Source organism: Schistocerca gregaria, chromosome 3, assembly GCF_023897955.1.
Source record: "Schistocerca gregaria isolate iqSchGreg1 chromosome 3, iqSchGreg1.2, whole genome shotgun sequence".
NCBI classification, from domain to species: domain Eukaryota; kingdom Metazoa; phylum Arthropoda; class Insecta; order Orthoptera; family Acrididae; genus Schistocerca; species Schistocerca gregaria.
In genome coordinates this window covers 785,347,680-785,370,746 of record NC_064922.1, presented here as the reverse complement: position 1 = coordinate 785,370,746, position 23,067 = coordinate 785,347,680, and the positions used below count along the sequence as shown (strand labels likewise).

The 23,067-nt window shown below is 39.7% G+C and overlaps 1 protein-coding gene across 1 annotated transcript in view; it reads left to right on the top strand.

Annotated features, from left to right (window-relative positions):
• Positions 1 to 12,840: 12,840 nt before the first annotated feature.
• Positions 12,841 to 23,067, top strand: part of LOC126354227 (TGF-beta-activated kinase 1 and MAP3K7-binding protein 1-like) — a 67,157-nt gene continuing 56,930 nt past the window's right edge. Inside the window, exon 1 of the mRNA XM_050003714.1 lies at positions 12,841 to 13,251. The gene's annotated coding sequence lies outside the window, so the exon portion shown is untranslated. The remainder of the gene's footprint in view (positions 13,252 to 23,067) is intronic.

Sequence of the window (23,067 nt, the reverse complement as noted above, 5' to 3'; positions counted from 1 at the left end):
CACCCAGAACATTACAAGAATGGCAGCAAAATCCTCAAACTAAATAGTCATTGAGGAAGTCTATTTCATAACTGTAATACACGAAATACTCACCAGTTCAACAGTTCATCATATGATTTACAAATTATTACATGTGATACAAAGAATAGTAACTCATATTCTGCCTGTTCTCAGTTCTGTATTACAAGAGGAAAAAATAGAGCCCTGCTCTTTGGCACATTCAGATTGCTCATGAGTTTGAAGCTGTTCAAAAGTTAGAATATTGTAGCAGTCATTCACCTCCCACAATGAAGCTGTTCAAAAGTTAGAATATTGTAGCAGTCATTCACCTCCCACAATCAATCACCTATACAACTGTATCATGCATGTTATGATAGGCAGGTCTGTCTTCTTCCAGTTCTTCACACAAAGTACCCAAATTGCTCCCCTGAGGTCTTCACACAAAAAATCCCAGTCTCCACTTTACTCCTGTTGTGTTCTGCTATTATCTGTTTTCCACTGGCTGAACGCTATCCTTACCAAAACTACATTGTTGTTAAGCTCTAAAGACATGATTTTATTCAATGTGACCACTTCCCAGATTAAACTATTAGATTACAACAATATTTAAAAAAAAGAAATGTTATAAATATTCAGTCACACTATGATCATTCACAACAATTCTGTTTATAAATAAATAAACTAGTATTTTCACACCATGTGCTTATGTTAAATGAGAACGAGTTGTCGTTAACTTTTGTTTAAAAAATTATTTATATCTTTTTGCCATAAGCATCTTGTAATTCTCTTTTGAGTTGTTGTGTATACTGACACTTGTCACTGACCACTTTCAAATTAGCACAGTTATTTAATAGCACATGCAGTCAGTTTCTGAATAAAGTTACTGGCAAAATAGTAAACTGCTCATTAAATAAATACATGAGTATGACAAAATGTGAGGTATTCATGCTGTAATCATTTACTGTGTAATTGTGGGATATATGATGTTCTGACAAACTTTACATAATGAAAAAGATATGACGACGAAAATCAATAAATAAAATAGATATGTGCACGTAGCTTTCAGGGATGGTAGCTATAGTGCAAATCATCATCTGTGATATCGTATGCTTCAATGGCATGTAGCGTTTAAAAGTTGTTGATTCAGAGGTTCATTGTGAAAATGTTTATTCACTGTTAAACATTAACTTCTGTAGTTTTAAAGAAATTGAAAATATTGTTGTGTCATCAGAAGCACCTCTTTTGTTTTTGAGAACGCAGATGTGTTCAGATTCCCATTAATATTTAACTGGAGTTATTGTCGAATCTCAAAGAGCTGTAAGAAGCCATCTTTCAGTTTGTCTGACACTCTGCCATTTCTTGGACCATCGTCTCCTTCACAAATGCTGTGTAAGGTATAGCCACCCAGAATCCCTGCTTCGGGATTTATCCATTTCTGGCGATGCTACTCCTCTCTACACATGGCTGGCCAGTACCAGACACAACACACCCACAGTCCTAGGGCCACACAGCTAGTCCTTAGCTGCACAAGCGAAATTCACCTTCTCTTAATGTTAGCCCTGGGTGTATGAATAGCTCAACTACATACTCTTAATGTTACAAGTCCAATGGTATCATGTAGGGTTAGAAATTTGGCGCTGGACTGCATGGCAGTAGCTAAGACTGAGTTTGCCACCATACTAAAAGAAGACATTATCCAATCAGCAAATGTTCCATGCTGAGTGCCAGAATCTGTTTGCTAAGAAGAGTGGAGCATGTCGTCCATGTGGTGATTATAGTGTGCTTAATGCGAGAGCCATACGAAACCATTGCTCAGTTCCATTGTTATGAGATTACAGTCATTCTTTTCATGATGCAACAATCTTTAGTGTGCTGGATTGTGCCAAGGCTAATACTCAGTTCCCAGTGGCAGAAGGAGATATACCGAAGAAAGCGTTTATTGCTCCATTTGGATTGCTCAAGATCCTGTTTATGACCTATGGTTTAGCAATGTTGCCCAAACGCAGTAGCGATTTATTGATTTTATACTACAAGGCCAACCATTCTGCTTTGCCTACCCTTGTAATACCTTACTCTTTTCGACTATAAAAGAAGAACATTAACATCACCTCAGAGATGTGCTCAAATGGTTGGAACAGTATGGTGCCATTTTTAACACAGTCCAGTGAATATATGGACAACCTGAAGTCTATTTTCTCCATCATCATATATCTCCTCCAAGTCCCCTTCCCCTATAGGATAATGTAAAGCAATTCTGCGAATACAGAAGCCAAGCATGAGGAAGGATTTATGACCGTACCGTCAGGATGATAAATTTTTATCGTCGACATCTACTTCAGGCAGCATAACAAGAACCGTTAACTGCAGCACTTTATGGCCCTAAGATTAACGGAAAATCTCTGGTGAAAACGACTGAGGCAATGTACTTCACCTTTGACGCTGATAAACAATGCATGGCGAATGCTGCTTTCTTAGCGATCGTTGTTGATGTAGGTGCTGTACTACAATAGTGGACAGACTGCTCATGGTAACAGCTAGGCTTTTATCCACATGAACTGTCACAGTCACAACAAAAGTGAAGTACTTCGGCCGAGAACTCGCTGTGTATTAAGCCATCTAACATTTCCGGCCAAAGATAGAAGTGAGAGACTTCACTATCTATGCATATTGGATAAATAGCAACAACTGTTCACCATGGCAATATAAACACCTGCAGTTTATTGCCCTATTTACCACCATCAGAAACGTGCCTGGTATGGAGAACATGGTAGCTGACTGCCTTTCACAAGTCAACAGCGTTTCGAGCTACACTAACTTCAACACGCTCAGCCAAGCACAACAGACTAACCAAGAACTTCAAGCTATTCGTAACGATGACAACTTGGCATTACATCTGCAACTCGTTAGTGGCTCTGGCGCAGGTGTTGAAATATATTGCGACGTCTAGTAAGAACAATCCTGATGATTCCTGCCCACTCAGCTTTTCAAGCAAGCCTTCAACAATTTACCCAGCTCTTCTCATCCCAGAGTCATCCGATGTTCTGTGTGACGTCATAATGTTTTTTTCCGTCCAGAATGGAGGACTGCTGTGAGAGGAAGAGCACATGTCTGCCGTGCCAACTCAGTGAACTTTCTCACCACGTACCTGCAGCAGTGGGCATATTCCTCAACATCATCTCACGTTTTTAGGATGTATGTTTCGATTTCATGGGACTGTTACTGCTGTCAGATGGTCAACAGTACCTGCTGACTATGTGTGGCGCAATACCATTGGACATCTCCACGGAAAACATTAGCCTCTATCTTCATGTCCACATGGTTGTCAAGATTTGGTTACCCACTACACATTAAAACAGTTCGTGGTAGGTAGTTTGAATCAGAGTTATTCGCTAAGCCTGCAACTTTTTGTGGGTATGTCCATCACAAAACCACAAATTACCATCCACCAAGCAAGAGTCTGACAGAGCGATGGCGCCATTCACTTAAAGCTACTGTCATGTGCCATGAAACGATTTGGACGACTATTCTGCTGATCGAGTTACTTGGTCTATGAAATACTTAGACACCAGATTAAGGCCTTTCATTGGCAGAACTGGATTTCGGCGAAGTGATACGTCTTCTGGGCGAATTCGTCAAAACCGATTCTCTGCAGTCGGCCAAGCAAAATCAGCCACACTTTCTATGTCACTTGTATAGGCGCTCGCTTGATTTTGTCTACATCAAGGTTCGAGATGTGGCACACCTGTTACATGTATCATGATGTGGCAAGCTGCTCACAAATAATGCCACAAAAGGATGGTGTGAAATCTTATCTGCAAGCTCTGTACACAGCCTCACACCATCTTTTACGAAGACATACTTGGACATTAGATATTTCCGTTAATGACAAGATGATGACTGTCTCCACTGACCGCATCAAACTCCATACATCTTTCACGATGAATGGACGGCCGATGCTTCAAGAGGACGACATTATCGCTCTATTCCAGCACCGTCATCGCAAACATGGCCTCTAACTCAACTGAAACTGCAAGCACAACAACCATCTTACTCAGTTACAAATCCAGTGCACACGACTCGCTCTGGTTGGTATGTGAATTTTCCTGCACATTTCTGGCATGATGCTCCACTTCCACGACGAGGGCTGAGACAGCGACGGGACACCATCATCTGCCGTCGTCTACTGTGTATTGTCGCGTATCTCACGTGGAATTGCGTACATTGCCACAGATCGTCTTGCAGGAGCAGTGCTCTTTTATTCCTTGCTTTTCGCTAGGACTGTACTTGAACATGACTCGAACTGTTCGACAGTTTGCCGGCAGCGGTGGTCTCGCGGTTCTAGGCGCGCAGTCCGGAACTGTGCGACTGCTACGGTCGCAGGTTCGAATCCTGCCTCGGGCATGGATGTGTGTGATGTCCTTAGGTTAGTTAGGTTTAAGTAGTTCTAAGTTCTAGGGGACTAATGACCACAGCAGTTGAGTCCCATAGTGCTCAGAGCAATTTTTTTTGTTCGACAGTTTACTTCACAGTTCGATGAATCCACAGACATACATTACTGGACTGGCAAAGATGCATTTCCTACTGAAGCCTGGTCTTTGGTCAGGTAAGATGGCAGCGTCAGCAACCAAGATTTTCTGAAACCAAATGATGTTGTAGCCTTTATGAGGTGATCTAATAAAGTTCTGCAGCTGAGTTAATATTTGTGCACTAGTTAAATAATACATTGTAGAATTGTGTTATGAGAAGAACATCAAGTTGCATATACATGCCTTTAAAGCAGATGGTAGTTTTCAAAAGAACAGTCAAATGAATAAAGACACTTGTTCTCAAAGACAAATAACATGTTCTACTTATAGGAGCACTTTCATAAGGAGCATACTATTCGAAGAAAAGTCAAAGTTGATGAAAACTTGTTAAAGGCATATCATTAAGCTATGTCTGTTAATACAAGATTTACGTAACCCCCTAAAATGGACATAAACTATTTAATAATCACCAATATTTCAGATAAGACAAAATGTAATGTAATTATTTAGGATCACACGCAACACAAAAGCAAAATAGGGAAGATGTTTCTAGTTATTCTTACATTGTGACATGTTCCTTTCCTTGTATCTTCCATCTGCTGTATAAGAAATTACAACCAAACACGACACATGTAATAAGCACTTTGTCAAAACTCTTAAGGTAACATAGTTATATCAGTTTATCCCCATTTCTTACAACTATTTTATGAGTAAATAAAAAGATTTTTAAGCGTCCTTTAAGCCCGCCGCCATATTGTTGTAACACCTATGATACAATATGCAGTATTGCCAGTCTATTAATGTATGTATGTGGAGAAATCTGAGGTTCTGTTCGATCTTTTGACTGGCATGCAATCCAATGACTTTTGTTAGTACTATCAATGACCTGTCTTAGCGCTTTTAATGCACTATGGATTTCAATGATAAAAATAACTGAGAAAGATGGACTGAAATATCTTCTAGGGTGCAGATCCTATATAATAACACCAACTAATAAATAAATAAAAGATAGCCATCAATGCTCTGTCCAATTCTCGAACTTCCGCTCGTCCTGCGGTCTAGTAACTTATGACATTGCTATTTCCAAGTTGGATCTTGCTGCTGTAATTCATTCTCACGAAAAAAATTGCAGTACTTTATTACTATATATTTCGTTCAGTTAGCATTTGATTCTTGTTCAGTTTTCCAGATTCTTTCAGCTAGATGCTGCCATCTTGTTTCAGTCCAATTAAAATATGATAACGTTCCTAACTGTTGTTTTAGTATGCAAAAAGTAACTTAACTGCTTACAGGTAACCTGCTTTGTAAATCATTAGAGTCTCTCATATACAAATAATATATTGTCCTGGGTTCAGTCAAGTTAAAAATTTTGGTGGACAACTTTCTCATCTTTGTATTTTACCTTCATGTAAATATCAGCATGAATGTTTAGCCTACATGTTAATACCTACCGATGATGTAAGAACCCTTAAATTTGTTCAGACCCAACAGTTGTGCTGTAGTAGAATATAATGCGATTTCGTCCAGTGGTTCATGAAATAGCTAAATTTTAAACAGAGCTATAGAACAGTGTTGCTCTAGTTTGTAGCTTCTTGTGTATCCGTTATATTCGCGGTGTATGAGTCAAATGTCATGTGATTGTTTGAACAAGTTCGATATTGTATCGAACGCTGTGGTGTATCGGTAAATCTCGAGGCCATTCAAACACAAATATCATTTGCTCAGCCCTACTTTTCGCTTACTCTCAGAGAGACGGCTATAGATACATGCAGTTTGACTACTGATTCATTGTCAACAGTTTCAGCCTCTTAAAAGAGGATTCTACATTCATGTAAAAGTCTCTCAACTTTTCATAGTGAGTTGAATGCAACTGTACACCTGTTCTATAAATAAAGTTACTGTTCTACATAATTCAGAAAGTGGCTAATTTACACACTGTAGCAGGCTTGAAAGATACAAACATGCCTAACAAAGTCGAGCATTCCCAATCCAACTCTTTTAATCAATGCAATTATTTCTTTGCTAGTGGTATTTAAAAAACATTTCAAGCATGAACACTCAAATCATCGGCAGTACTGGGACCCATATACTGAATACGTTTTGTAGCACTTGAAACTCGCCCATGAACATTCCTCTTCTTCGAACTAGTTACAGGTCTTGCAGTAGAATTTTCACCACAAATACCTGCTTGAAATTGAGTAAATTTTCGATCACATCTGAACATGCAATTACAGCACAACTAACAGTGCCTTGACAATGTTATTCTAAGTCTATGTTTCCTACAGTGGAAAACAATAAGGAACTATTAACGTCTGAAAGTGTGGACTCTGATCAGCCTTCCAAAGGAAGAATGTGACTTTGATCATTCTTCCAAAGTACACAACTATGAGCCTGAATTAAGTGAGCATCGGTCATTTCTGCAAAGCTGCAGTTTTACAGTCAGGAAGTTCCTCATTCCTACTACAAAATTCAGGGAAAGCTAAAATTCGATCTGGGATTGACTTTTATCATTATTCCCATGAACTCTTCATATATGACTGTAATGAAAATTAAATAAAGTTATTGTTTTACCCTATGTACACTGGTACAATCTACTATGGGACGTACTCTCTGCCACACATCTCACAGTTGCTTGCAGAGTATAGATGTAATTGTAGAAATGGAGATGAACACTTTGCATGGCCATATGAATACAAGTCAGGACCAACGAACTACCACATTCTAATAAATACAGTCACGACACTCTCTGGTGCGAAAGTTGGTACAGTTTGACAGCTGGAGCGACAGTAGTGCTCCAAGCAGTAAGAAATTAGATAATCGCCTGTGTTGTAAGTATAACGTTTGTTTTTAATTATTTTCTGCTTAATAAGCTCAATAGTTGTTATATTTTTGGGTTCCAAGTGTCAGTAAGTTACCAAGAGATATGAGTTATCGTGAAATACATCTAAACCAGTCGAATAACAATGATACAGTGAAATATGCTACCACTCATTCGTGAAGAAATACTTTATATGTATCTACACTCATGGAAATTGAAATAAGAACACCATGAATTCATTGTCCCAGGAAGGGGAAACTTTATTGACACATTCCTGGGATCAGATACATCACATGATCACACTGACAGAACCACAGGCACATAGACACAGGCAACAGAGCATGCACAATGTCGGCACTAGTACAGTGTCTATCCACCTTTCGCAGCAATGCAGGCTGCTATTCTCCCATGGAGACGATCGTAGAGATGCTGGATGTAGTCCTGTGGAACGGCTTGCCATGCCATTTCCAACTGGCGCCTCAGTTGGACCAGCGTTCGTGCTGGACGTGCAGACCGCGTGAGACGACGCTTCATCCAGTCCCAAACATACTCAATGGGGGACAGATCCGGAGATCTTGCTGGCCGGGGTAGTTGACTTACACCTTCTAGAGCACGTTGGGTGGCACGGGATACATGCGGACGTGCATTGTCCTGTTGGAACAGCAAGTTCCCTTGCCGGTCTAGGAATGGTAGAACGATGGGTTCGATGACAGTTTGGATGTACCGTGCACTATTCAGTGTCTCCTCAATGATCACCAGAGGTGTACGGCCAGTGTAGGAGATCGCTCCTCACACCATGATGCCGTGTGTTGGCCCTGTGTGCCTCGGTCGTATGCAGTCCTGATTGTGGCGTTCACCTGCACGGCGCCAAACACGCATACGACCATCATTGGCACCAAGGCAGAAGCGACTCTCATCGCTGAAGACGACACGTCTCCATTCGTCCCTCCATTCACGCCTGTCGCGACACCACTGGAGGCAGGCTGCACGATGTTGGGGCGTGAGCGGAAGACGGCCTAACGGTGTGCGGGACCGTAGCCCAGCTTCATGGAGACGGTTGCGAATGGTTCTCGCTGATATCCCAGGAGCAACAGTGTCCCTAATTTGCTGGGAAGTGGCGGTGCGGTCCCCTACGGCACTGCGTAGGATCCTACGGTCTTGGCGTGCATCCGTGCGTCGCTGCGGTCTGGTCCCAGGTCGACGGGCACGTGCACCTTCCGCCGACCACTGGCGACAACATCAATGTACTGTGGAGACCTCACCCCCCCACGTGTTGAGCAATTCGGCGGTACGTCCACCCGGCCTCCCGCATGCCCACTATACGCCCTCGCTCAAAGTCCGTCAACTGCACATACGGTTCGCGTCCACGCTGTCGCGGCATGCTACCAGTGTTAAAGACTGCGATGGAGCTCAGTATGCCACGGCAAACTGGCTGACACTGACGGCGGCGGTGCACAAATGCTGCGCAGCTAGCGCCATTCGATGGCCAACACCGCGGTTCCTGGTGTGTCCGCTGTGCCGTGCGTGTGATCATTGCTTGTACAGCCCTCTCGCAGTGTCCGGAGCAAGTATGGTGGGTCTGACACACCGGTGTCAATGTGTTCTTTTTTCCATTTCCAGGAGTGTATATTTGCAGTTTGTTCCTCTGAAGCATGAGAAACATATATTTATGTTATTGTCGGTTGTTAGTATCATAGGCCCTTTCCATTTCGTTTCAAATTTGTTTCATGGAGTACAGTGAATCCCTGTTTCTTACACTTCATTCAACTTTTTTAATAGACCAATGTTTCAGTGAATGTAATTACTTTTGCTTAAAAAAGTGAAGATTTTTGGCGTTTTTGGTTCAGGTTTAGCATCAATTGTAGGATTAGTTTCTCCTTTTTTATTTTTGTTTTACACATCTAGTTCTGTAGAACCAAATTGAGGAGCAAATCTCTAGGGCCATGGAATTGTCAGTACTTGAAATTACAACATAAAAGCAATAACAGATAAAATAAAATGTTTATGAAACCAAAAAAAGACAAGCCATAAGTTTATGTAGGCGCAATCAACAAAATAATACAGGAACCATCTTAATTTTTCAAGGAACTCCTCAACAGAATATAAGGAGTTGAAAGAAAGAATATCATTAATGAAGTAAAGGATCCACACAGTGGACTCTAAGTGAAAACGCTACTCCTTATGTTTCAGAGCTAGACTGCCATAATAAAATGGGAAGGAACTGTTAACTAGAACTTGGGGAGAAGTTGTAGTCTAATTGACAATCGATTTATTGATCTTAAACATGACAAGACAACAAATTATTAAATATGCATCACAAAAACAATTTTATTTAACAAACGCCTTACTAACAAGGGATCTATAGTGGGCAAAGTGGTCTGCTGGGGATCGATACACAACACTAACTAGAACACCATTCGCTTATGTGACTTCATACACATGAAGCCAGATTATGGTATCAAGCTACACCACCACCAAGCATCTATATTCAACTATACAAAAAATGGTTCGAAATAACAGGGTGCTAAGAAATATATATTATTGACCTATGTCACAACAGCGACTGTAGTCGTGGACAGTGGCAATCTGTTATTAAATACGCAGTCCCGAAAAATGCAAGTACACAGTTTCGCGTTTGGTTAATTCAGAACACAGGTACTTCCATATGAGCCTCTGAAACCCCGATGGATTCCAGTGTGCATTTGGACCCGTTTGCTGGTCTGCCAAACCAACTTGACTCTGTGGCACGAATGTGTGTGTCAGAATACGTTAAATGTTTAGACGGCCGACTCAAGACAAATCAGTACATGCACATGTCACTTGTTGTGACCATGATGATATAAGCAGTACCTCTGATGGTTCAGAAGGTGACTGGCACAGGCTCTAAGTCGCACTCTAGCAAAGGACACAAGTCTCACCGTTTAGGCAGAGACCTGAAGTTCTTTACTAGCGAAGCACCAGTGCAAGAGACTTGTACAAGAGTGATCATTCTTCCTTTCTCACCACTTCCTCCTCAGCTCGGTTCCTAAAGCACATTTCTCATTTTTGACTTCACCCACTTTCACACAAACCAATCACGAACTGGAGCCCAGCATTCTAAGTTGGGAGAATGGTCTTTGTACTGCAAACCGAATTGACCAATCAGAGACGTTAAAGTAAATTGGCAGAAAACGGAAAAAAGATTCAGCTTCACGGCCTCTTTCCTGGGTGGAAGAACAGCCCTCCATAAGCAGCTAGTTATCTCTCCTGTTGCATCCATTTCATAGTTTCCAAGGAATGGCCATAAACTCTTAAAAACATCTTTTGAAACAGAGTCTGGACGTCTGGACGCCAGTTTCCCTGTTCCACGGACATTTGCAGAACGTTTACATTTCTATTGGCAGCTTGCTCCCTAACAAGGTCCATCCTCTGCTTTATTCCCTGCCTACAGTGCGCTGTCGGCGACTTTTCGTGGCTACGTCGTATACCTGGACGTCAGCCTCCGGTCCAGCCAAGTTAAAGTGTATTGCACAATGCGACCAAGGCATGCAGCTGTCTGGAAATGTCTCCTCATAGTTCCCTAGAAAAACGCGCTTTGTCGGCTCACCAACGCCGTGCTTTTACGGCAGTCGTTTAAGTTGGCACCCTGTTCCTTTGAATACAGGTAAATCTACCGTATTTCATTCCCTAGAGCACGCAAACAAGACCATAAACTACTGCCCACCATATCATCAATATGTATGAAGTCAAATCACAGTAAAGATCGTATTTCCTAAGAACATGAAGAGGCATAACACTGAATCAGAAGTGAGAGTGCCCTGCAATCTGACAGAGTGAGCCATGAAGAGAATCTTCAGTTTCGATTTGAAAGCGCGTGAATTACTTCTAAGATTTTTGAAATCTTGTAGTAGTGTATTGAAAATGGATGCAGCAGTATACTGCATGCCTTTTTGTAGAAGAGTCAAAGAAGTGCAATCCAAATGCAGATTGGACGTCTGCCTAGTATTAACTGAGTGAAAGCTGCTAATTCTTGGACATAAGCCAATATTGTTAACAAGAAATGACAATGATATAGGACAACGCCAGTATAAAGAAACTAATGAACAGGGGTCGACAAGAGATTTGGAAACTTACACCACTTATTGCCCTAACTGCCTGTTTCTGAGCCAAAAATATGCTTTGAGACCGAGCGAGGTGGCGCAGTGATTAGCACACTGGACTCGCATTAGGGTGGACAACGGTTCAATCCCGTCTCCGGCAATCCTAATTTAGGTTTTCTGTGATTTCCCTAAATCGCTTCAGGCAAATGCCAGGATGGTTCCTTTGAAAGGGCATGGCCGATTTCCTTCCCAATCCTTCCCTAACCCGAGCTTGCGCTCCGTCTCTAAAGACCTCGTTGTCGACGGGACGTTAACCACTAACCACCACCACCACCACTATCCTTTGAGAATGGGAAGAGTTACTCCAAAATATAATACCTAACATCATGAGCGAATGAAAATAAGCAGAGTATATTACTTTCCATGTCGAACTATCACTTACATCAGATAGTGTTCGAATAGTAAAAATGGCAGCATGAAGTCTCTGAACAAGAGACTGAACATGGGGTTTCCACGACAGTTTGCTATCTATCTGAACACCTAGAAATTTGAACTGTTCAGTTTCAGTAATCATACACCCATTCTGTGAAATTAAAACATCAGGTTTTGTTAAATTATGTTAGAGACTGTAAAAACTGAGTCTTACTGTGATTTAGCTTTAGTCACTTGTAATACTAGAGAGCATATGATTTATAAAAATAAGGAACAAGTGTGGCCGCAGCACTGATCCCTGGGGCACCCCCATTTAACTGTGCCCCTCTCAGACCCTACATCATAGCCATTCTCGACATTCTGGAGAATGTCCTTTTGCTGTCTGTTATTGAAGTAAGAGGTGAACCGATGTTGGGAAACAGTTTTATTGCTTTTGATGGTTTATTATTACGTTTGTGTGTTTTTCCCTTAAGCTAAAGTTATCGTGGCTGATTCGATATGTTAAATAATGTTGGCACCAGTATTATATTCCACATAGATTTCCACATTCACGGATTAGGCTGAAAGTGTAACGAACCAAACTCTGCTTTGTTGGTTTGATATACGACGTATTTCGGTAAAAGGTCGGTACACCTGGTGTTTACTAGCAATTTAGTGTTCTTAAAGGAAAACGACATTATTCAGTAAATGTCTACGTTACAAGAGAATCGTAAATAAACTGTCCTGGCGTGCACCGTTTCGTATCTCCTAGGGTCCTTAGGAAACTAAATACTCACAAATACATTGTAATTTTTTAGTTTTTGTCGATTTTATGGCACTACCTGCATTCCCTATCATAAAAAATTGATGTTACAAATCAATCTAAACATTAGGTTCGCCCTCATTCGATCTCATATTCTGAAATGTTGCTTGCTGGCCGCTTGGAGCGCTGCTATCGCTTGGGTAAAACGAGACGTGTTGCGACTGTTTGTTAGACTGTGGATTGTGTGGAAGTACTTCATTTGATCCAAAGAGAAACGAGAAAAACGAGCCGACGTGATAGTAGACTATTGGCAATATGCATTTTAAAAAAATGTACATCAGCAACATAATGTTAGTCCTGGAGATGAAGAAATTTATGTATGAGAAAGTTTAAAGCTGTCGTATAACCAACATTGGATGTAAGATTGCTGAAGATGCTTGTAAACTGATTTTTTTCCGCAACCTAGAAAATACTTGTCTGTGTTAATATAGGAATCTCTAACAAAATTGTGTTGGCAATCTTGATGGTTGGATGCTATTGCCTGCAATTGTTTTCACATGTTTACATTGTGTAATGTGTTTGTAAATAAAAGTATGATGTGACAGAGTATGTTGTCGGCAACTTTTCCCCCTTCCGTGTAATTCGTTGCTGATTGTAAGTCATTTTCATGCTTGCAGTTTTTTAAAAAAACTTTTGTGTAAGGTGCAATTGCGAAGTCACAATTGCAGTATATTCATATGGAAAATGAGAAGAAATGGCCTCACAAATCTATGAAAGATTCTATTAATCTTTTCTGTTTCAAATGTTAATTATATTTTTTTCATTGCTTGACTGCTTAAAGTTCTTGGTAGCATGACAGGCATAAACGATAGATAGTTTACCGAGAACAAAATAAGGTAGTTGCACGTTTTACCCCAATACGAGCGCCTAGCAAATATGAATTTCCAGTTTGAGCCGACGCTTTTCTGCCCAGTTTTACAATTGCGACATTTCATTGAAAACTGGTTTCACAGTGTATCTGAAACAATAAATTTATTATGTCTGGCCGATCAAGACTCTTGACCGAAATAGAAATATAAATAAATCAATTGAAGTACTTGGATTGTAGTGAAGGGATTGACATAGACCATACGAAAACTCTAATTTGCTAATTATATGTGCGAAATGAATATTTATTTTGCTATCGTTAGTTAGACGGATCTGTTCCAATACAGTAAGCGTTCAACACCAGCGAAAATATAAAGCGCTTGATTTAACAGATGAATAGCACAGAATATTTTGAACTGACTGCAAAATCATTAAGTATATTTAATATTCCCAAAACTTTGATAGCTTGTATGTATAATTTTACTCAGATATGTTTTGAATACTGTGTAACTACGGCATGTTTCGTCATATTGCCTTTATTTAACTTTTCCGTATCTTCAGCTGTACATATTGATTAGACACTGTAAAGGCTTTCTAGTGTTGTTACTAGACTTGTTTGTCATTTGCTCAGACTTTTAAAACGAAAACATTTTATTGCCCAACAGACTTTGAGCCCCATTAACAGTCTGCCTAATGACAATTTGCTGTTGATGAATCCAATGTTCTTTGTAACTGTGCATCAGACAGGTGGTTTGGTAGTGGGTAGTTTATCCAATATGTTATTATCTTGTCGTGTGGTATTAAATTTCTTTTTTGGTAGTTCTATATTTTACATTCAGCATTCCGTTCTCTAACTTGCTTCACGTTTCTTATTGTGTCTAAAATTATAATAGCTTCCTAAACTGAAAGTTCATCAGCAGAAAGGGAAAAATGTAAGCAGTGATTCTAAATTCAAAGACGTCACCACAGAATAGAAAAATGCTGTGTGTATATGAAAGGAGTAGGTACTCCCTCATTGACACATGCATGAGAGCCATAGAAATATAAAACATTGCATTAGGGCGATTGTAACTCATCGTTCATTGTAAACACAGTTTCCTCTCCCAATGAAACTTACAATGTAATGCAATAGAAACAAAATGTTTACCGCATATTACAGGTAAAAGTTTTGGATTTCCTTGTTTCAGCAATATTGAATGTGACATGTAATACCGTTTCAAGATTTTGTTCACAGTTCTGAGACACAGAAAACGTTTGTTGTAGTCCAATACAGGACTGACCAAAAATTTACATTCCACAGCTAGTACAAAATCTAATTTTAACTGCTTAATGAAATTGAATTATGTTTCCAAGTTCTTTAACAGCAGTGTGTAAAAGTGCTTCAACAATTGCCATCTTCCAGTTGCAATCAAATTCTGAACATCTTTCTCCAGAAGGCAAATGTCAGCTGCATGGAAAAGCCTGTGCTGATATGAATCCAACTGAACTTGATTAGGACCAGCTGAAACTGGCATTGGTAAATTGCATGAACCTTCCTCACATGCTGGATGCCTTCAGTGGGGCTGATATTCTCATTGAGCAGCAACATCATGTTTAGTAAAAAATTTTCTCATTCTGGAATCTTGTTTAGTAGCTACTTATGGAAAGCAAACCTAGCAACATGTTATTGAATTTACATAACAACAGCTGGTTCTGATTTCACAGATGTATGCTATTGAATGGACTGCTTTCATATTTTCTTGTTGTTTCATTTTTATATCACATTTTTTTAAAAAAATATTTATTTATTTATAGTTTCCTAAAGCTTTTTCTTTCATTTCCAGTTTGCCTTGAAGTGAAACCCCTATCACTTATTGATATGCATGTGGCACAACATTCTCCTCCTCCTTTTTTGTATAAATTTGTTGGTAGAAAAGCTACTATTTAGTTACTTAATTATTCGTATATTATACCTATAGATTTATTTATTCCTATTCAAAAATTCCTCTACATTATTGGAGGAACTGTGAAGGAGATATGATTTCAATTTATTTGTAAAACTATTACTGCTGTCTGTCTGTCAGACATTTTATTTCATCTGGTAATTTATCAAAAAGTTGTACAGCGGCATATTTTACCCCTTTCTGTGTCAAAGATAGGTTAAGTAGAAGATAGTGTAAGTCTTTCTTTCCCATGGTATTATAATCATAAATGTCATGTTGTTTTTAAAACTGGTCCATGTTGTTGAGAACAAATTTCATTACTGCGTAAGTGTACTGTGAGGCTGTTATAAGAATCCCTAACCTTTTAAACAGATGCCTACAAGATGTGTGATTATGAGCCCCACACGTTATTCTAACCATTCTCTTTTGATGAGTGAACACTTTTCGCCTAAGTGTTGAGATACCTCAAAATATTATTTGATATGACATCAGAGCGTAAAAATATGCAAAGTATGTTAGCTTGCTAATTTCTATATCCTCAAAATTGGCAATTATTCTGATTGTGAAAGTTGCTGAACCTAGTTGCTTTAGGAGATCCAAGATATGAATTTTCCAATTAAGATTCTCATCTATATGCTCATCCAAAAACTTAGTACGCTCTACCCTGGCTACCGACTTCTGTTGATGTGTTATGTTTATTGAAGGAACTGTACTCCTTGTAGTAGAAAATTGGATGTACCATGTTCTTTCAAAGTCCAGAGCAAGGTCATTCACAGAAAACTAATCAATAATTTTTCCAAAGACATTATTTGTGTCATTTTTTATTGGAGTTTCTTTGACTGGATTAATAATGATGTTGGTATCGTCACCAGATAGAAGACAAAGAAGAAGAACAGAAAGAAAAAAAAAGTCATCTTCACATCCTCTGTATCTACTCAACTGCCATTATCATCTTATATTTTAAACTAAGCATGTATGCAACTTTACCCAGATGACTATCAGTTACAACCTGTTCAATATGAAAATTAGCATTAACTGAAAGTTACATCTTCATGTCTGAGTGTTCTGATGAATTATAGATAGTTGGTTAATAAGACACTTATTTTATTTTGTTCCTAAATATCTGAGGATTTTAAATTGCCTGTCTGATGTCTATCAACAGCTAGCTAAAACATGCATAATCTGATGGAAAACAAGCACGCCACTACATGGCACTGACTGGACCAATGCTGTATTTCGGCAGGTGGACTGGCTGTGGTGGCACTTGTGTTGGATGGGGTGAGTAGAGGGAGGCAGGGAGAGGGACTGGAGATGAGTGGCTAAGAGGGAGGCAGCCAGTTTGCAAGCTAGGAGTGTGGGAGTGAGTTGTAGCAGCTATATGGGTCCGGCATGTTGTGTATGATTGTAGTGGCCGGCGGGGAGCAATGCACACTGAAGGGTGTGGGGGCATGAATTGGGAGGGTCTAACAGGATGGAGGAAGGGGAAACTGTTGGCTGGAGGGTGCAGGAACAGTAGATTACATGAGATTAGGCCAGAACAATTACAAAAGTGGAGAATGTGTTGTGAAAATAACTTCCATCTACACAGTTGAGAGAAACTGGTGGTGGAGGGAAAGATCCAGATGGTCTGGTTTTAAAGCAGCCATTGAAACTGAGCATGTTGTGCTCAGCTGCATCTAGCATTACCAGGTCATCAGTTTTGTTCTTGGCAACAATTTGGAAGTAAGTGGCCGGTCATACTGCTGGACAGCTGGTTGGTGTCATAGTTTGCAGTGTTCTCAGTAGCTGCTTTAACAAGTGAGTGCGATAAGCCTGTGACAGGACTGGTGTAGAAGGTGCTGAGTGGGTGAATTGGGCAGATCTTACACCTCGTACCCATGTGGCAAGAGTCTGGGAGAGGATGTGTCATAGGGATGGATTAGGATGTTGGGTGGGCAGCAGAACACCACTTTAGAAGAGTTGAGAAGGATCTTGAGTAGAACGTCCATCATTTCAGGGTAGGATGAGAAGCAATCAAAGCTCTGGCGAAGAATATGTTGCAGTTTTACCAGTCCAGGGTGATACTGGGTGACAAGGGATCACTCCTTTGTTTCTGATTCTTGGCGGTGGTGGGAAGGTTGGGGGTGTGTGAGGATATAGCACAGGACTAGGTTTGGGGGTATTGCCTGTGTGTGAAGGCCTGGGCAAGGGAGTTCTCATCACTGCATATATACCGTACACTGTTCGCTAGGCTGTATTGGAGGGATTTTGTGATGTGCGAGGGATGGCAGCTGTTGAAATGCGGGTACTGTTGGTGGTTACCAGTATATGCCCAATGAGGCGATAAGAATTCATCATGTTGTTGCAGTTGACACTCAGACTTGATGTCTAGTTGTAAACCACCAAAACTTTCCAAATCTACTTGCATCCAGGATCCATTGTAAGTAATCCTGTATTTGTCTTCACAACCAGAGCTTCTGTGAGTCTTTGTATACTGAAAGAACATTTTGGCTGTTTTTAAAAAGGTCATTCAATTTTGTATAATTCCCTGTTGAACAGCAATGATTTGGTAAGGCCTTGGATTCTATCCTGTGGTTGGAAAAGCATTTACTTAGTCTTTTGGTAACTCTGCAGTAGTCTTCTTTTTATCAAACCAAAGTGTTTACCACTTTACATGTAAGGGTGTCCTCAAATTAGAAATACGATTTTCATGCTATCTGATCCTGAGCTTGACTCGCAGATTTAAAAAAGAAATAAAGGAATAAAGATCCATTCATTCCTTTCTTCCCTTCCAGTGTAAGTGTAAAAATATTACACCACTGCTGAATATAACAATGGAGGAAAAGATAGATAACTACTTATTGTAAAAAAGACACGTCAAGTTGCAGACAGGCATGATTAAAAAGAGACTCGCATGTAGCTTTCAGCCACAGCCTTACACACACACACACACACACACACACACACACACACACACACACACACACACACACACAAAACTGCCAACTCCAGCATCTCGGGCCGGAATGCAACATCACATGGAATGCAAGCAGTAATCTGGAGGGGGTGGGGATGTTTGATGAATTTTGAAACTGTAAAATGATAATTGACACTTGTAATAAATATCATTAGTGCTGGTATTTTACAGGGGTAGGGTTTTCTGATAATTTATCCATACTGCTTCATTTTCTACTATCTTTTTACTTTCTTACCTACTTTTTTGCTTCCTTGAATAAAACGTAAAGGCTTTTAGTTTGTGGACCTGGCCTTCCGTACTAATTATTTTAATTTTATTTGTAATTTCTTTTCTCTTTCGGAGATATTTTGTGAAAGATTTACATTAAAACTTTTTAATACTACTTGAAATTTTCTGTTGGCATTAAAAGTGACTTGCCACATCATTTGACAGTCTTATTAACTGCCTTGTAGTACCAACAGCTGGCTATCAGAATGTGTTACAATTCATAATTCATTTCCTAATTGAATGGACTTGCCCCGGTTTTTACTTGGAGTCTTCAATTTCTTTTTGATTCAGTAATTGTGTTGCAATTTGTCTTAAACTGTAGGTACATAAAATTGTTTACACTATTGTAACAATTTTCTATCAAAAAGATTTTGGGATAGTTTTTGAAAATATTTTTATTGTCTCTCTCTCTCAAATATGAAGAGAGTTTTTGCAGGGCTTTTGGTTCTGCATATGATGGCTTTGATTTGTATTCCATGGTGTTGCGTATGGGCACAATGAAGAGGTTCCATTTCTTTGTGTCATGATTGTGTTGTGTCTTATCTTGATTTGTAGGTAGCATACTTGAAGTTTGTCCATCATAGGAGTTTGTATAGGTATATGTTGGATAGTGTTAATATCCTGTTAGCTTTTAATGATTTTCTACAGAGAAAGCCAAATAGGACCTGTGAAGTGTTGTCCTAATAGAGGCTAACATGAAAATTATTTTGTTGGTATTGTGTGATTTTGAATTATATAGGAAGAATAAAAATATTATAGTGTTAGTTCCACTTCCTTACATGATGGGATGATAGCTCCACAATATAAAGCAGAAAAGGACCTGCTGAACCTTCTGCACAAAACAATTGTGAAAATAAACTCAGAATAACAGAACATAAAATATTCCAGTCTATTAAGTTTGACTCTTTGTTTTCTACTAATCCTTTGTTTCATAAATGAGGTATTCAAAGGGAAAATTAATATACATTCCTGCTGCTATGTAACATTTTCACTTCACCTGCTGGACCTCCTGCACAAAACAATTGTGAAAATAAACTCAGAATAACAGAACATAAAATATTCCAGTCTATTAAGTTTGACTCTTTGTTTTCTACTAATCCTTTGTTTCATAAATGAGGTATTCAAAGGGAAAATTAATATACATTCCTGCTGCTATGTAACATTTTCACTTTTTTCAAAGGAAGGAACCTACAACTTTTGAGACTGTTGTACTTGCAACAATTTCTGTACATCATTCTTCATCAAATGAGAAATGTCCCCACTAATAAAGATTTATTTATTTGTTTATTATTGTTATTATTATTATTATTCTCATTCCCAGTTTTACAGTGTGTCTATATCCTGAACTCAAGATCATATGGCAAATTTAATTTTCATCCTCTATTTCTGCCTATTTGTCCATAAAGCTTCTTCAGTACTTCTGAAGATTTATGTGTATTGTTTACAGCAAATGAACTGGGGGCATTATTTGCCTACAGTGTGACACCACACTGATTTATACCCTTAAGCATCATTTGAATTCTACTGACTTGGGGCATGTGTTACATGAAGCACCAGTTTCAATGCCCAATTCAGAAGTTGTGTTTGTTGTATGTCAACTGCTAACACAAAAAATGGGGTTTGTTTGTTACTTTGATCCTCAAAGCACATATTATGTACTGGCTTTATATGATACTTGTGTTGCATAGAAATGTCACTTTGCTGTATGTAAGATTACATATGCAACAAAAAAGGTGCTGACAAAATATTTGGTACTAATACTGATGGTCAGAACACCTGCAGCTGTGCAAAGTTCACACTAACTTTTGATCCCTCCCTAGATATAAGGGGTGTTTAAAAAGAAACGAGTACCTGTGTGTTAGAAATATTGACCCTGGCTGTTGATACACTTGTGACACAAGGTAGTTTAATGGCTGTCTCATAAAATTCCTGGGTCTGCAGTGTTAACCAGTTACACACATACAGCTGGATGTCGTCATCCGAGGTGATTCATTTGCCCCTCAGAGCCTTCAAAAATGGCGTAATCACAGGGAGAGAGGTCCAGACTGGGTGAAGGGTGGCCTAGAACCTCCCATTTGAATTTCTGCAGGAGGGCCATGACTGTGTTGGCCGTATGAGGCTTTGCATTGTCATGGAGCAGAATGATCCCATAGGTGAGATTTCCTGGTCATTTTGATTTGCTCGCGTGGTGAAGGGTGGTTTTGTGAGTAATGCTGGGCATTCACTGTTGTTCTGTGCTGCAGGAAGTGAATCAGAAGGGGGGCCATCTTGCTCAAAGAAGGTCAGCATAACCTTTCCTGCACTCATGTGGATAGCGACATACAGCTGTAAGTTCGGAACTGGTTAACATCGCAGCCCTGGGAATTTTATGAGATAGCCATTCACTGCCTTGTGTCTCAGTGGGACAAGTGTCTCAAGAGCCAGGGTCAATACCTCCAACATATAGGTACTCGTTTCTGTAATTATGCCTCCAGCTCGTTTCTTTTTGAATGCCCCTTATACATTGTTTGTGATTCCCTGTTCTTACATGTCAGAATTCTAAGGAGACAAATGAAATTTTTGCTTGATGGTCTCCGTGTTCCATGCTGAAAACATTAGAACTTTGTCACACCAATCTGGAGCATGTTAACATTGCCCTACACTTAAAACTCATAGTTCTAAGTTTATGTATTCCCAAACTCATTCGGATTTGCCTGAAACAGAAGTGCATCACTGAATTCACAGTGTAAGGACAAAGTATAGTTACTCAAGACAACTGACAACTGTAACTCACCAGTATGATATGCTTTGGGACATTGTTGCTTAAAGTGTGCAGGAGGCTTTGTATCCTTATTTTACAACAGTCTAGATTTGGAACAGCATTGTAGCATCAGAACCATGGCAACCAAAGTTGGAATCATCAGACACATGAACACAGTGGAAATTGTCTGGTTTGTTGGTGATGGGTCCCTGGTGAAGAAAAGTTTCGAGATGGGTGTTACTACAACCAAATATGTGACTTCAAAGCTGCAAGTGATCCAGAATACATTTTGCTGGGTGATAATGTCCATCCACATTGAGATGATGGGATGGATCAATTTCTTGCAGGTGCTGCAGTACTGGCAAACTGGGTCTCAGTATCTGAATTCTATAAAGCATATCTGGACTGCATATGGTAGACAAACTGTGACCCACCAGCCGGGACTGTTCCAGACCTCCAGATCTATTTCTCACTTGTATACAGTACTTTGTGCTAATAGATTTCTTGGGACCACCTTATAGAGAGCATACACTTATTAATAGGTATTTTTATACCAACATATCAATTGTATAGTGTACACAAAGCTTTGGTCGTACTCCTTTATCACCCTACAGACAGCTATATATGCATGTGTACCTGGAAAATGTCGGCAAAATCAGCACATGAGCTCAATGTTTGTCACCAGTGATGCATGGTGAGAATTTTGAAGATTGACTATCATGACCATTTCAGATGATGAAGTGCTGAAAGAAATGGTCTACACAGTCTATATAAAAACATTGCTGAAAGAAGAATAAAGTTTGCTGGACATCATCTCTGCATAAAGAATGGAAGAGTACCCAAGTCAGCACTGTTGTGGAAACCAATGGATGGATATAGAAGTAGAGGAAGACCTCATAACACCTGCAAATGAATTTTTTCAAATGAAATTCTATGCATTGATGTGAAATGGGAGGCATGCTGTAGTAAATGATGATTTTCACACTGAAGTAAGACCCTCCAAACTAACTCTACTATTCGTTGTGATATGAAAGCAAACAGCCTCCAGTTATCAGTTCCTGAAGATTGCCTGCTGGAGGCTGGTATGTAGGTGTATGCCTTTCTGTCACATATGCTGTAAGGGTGACAGATCAGGGGACTGGACAGGCCTGTCAAGGACCTATACGTTCCTCCAGGCATTTATGATATGAACAGCAGGGCAGGGTCTCGCATTATCCATCTGGGCTGTGCCATTTGGTACCTTGCTCATAAAGTGTATGACAACAGGTGTACCATTCTTGCCACATACTGATGAACATTCAGCTTTCTTTCAACAATTACCAAATCAGTTCTGAGTTGTCAAGTCCAATAGCTCCCTAGACCATGGTTCCCAGATTTGGAGAGGTATGGGTCCCAAGAAATGCTACTTCCTGTGACCTTTTAGCCACATTGCCATGGTCATATTAGTAGCAATCTGACCACCACAAACAGAAGTGAGACTCGTTGCTAAGTACCACAGAATCTCACAATGACCTTGTTGTCTCCAGCTCTACACTGTGCAAATTTCTGTTGCCTGTGATAGTGTACAAATGGTCGACGATTCATGGGAACTTGAGATCTCAGCCCAACTTTCAAGTATTTGTTCTCAAGGGTGTGTGGTGATTTGCCTGTAACTTTTTCTTGGGTTTTAGCTGTTTACATCCACCTGTTCATGAGAGCCAGTCATATGATTCTACCTT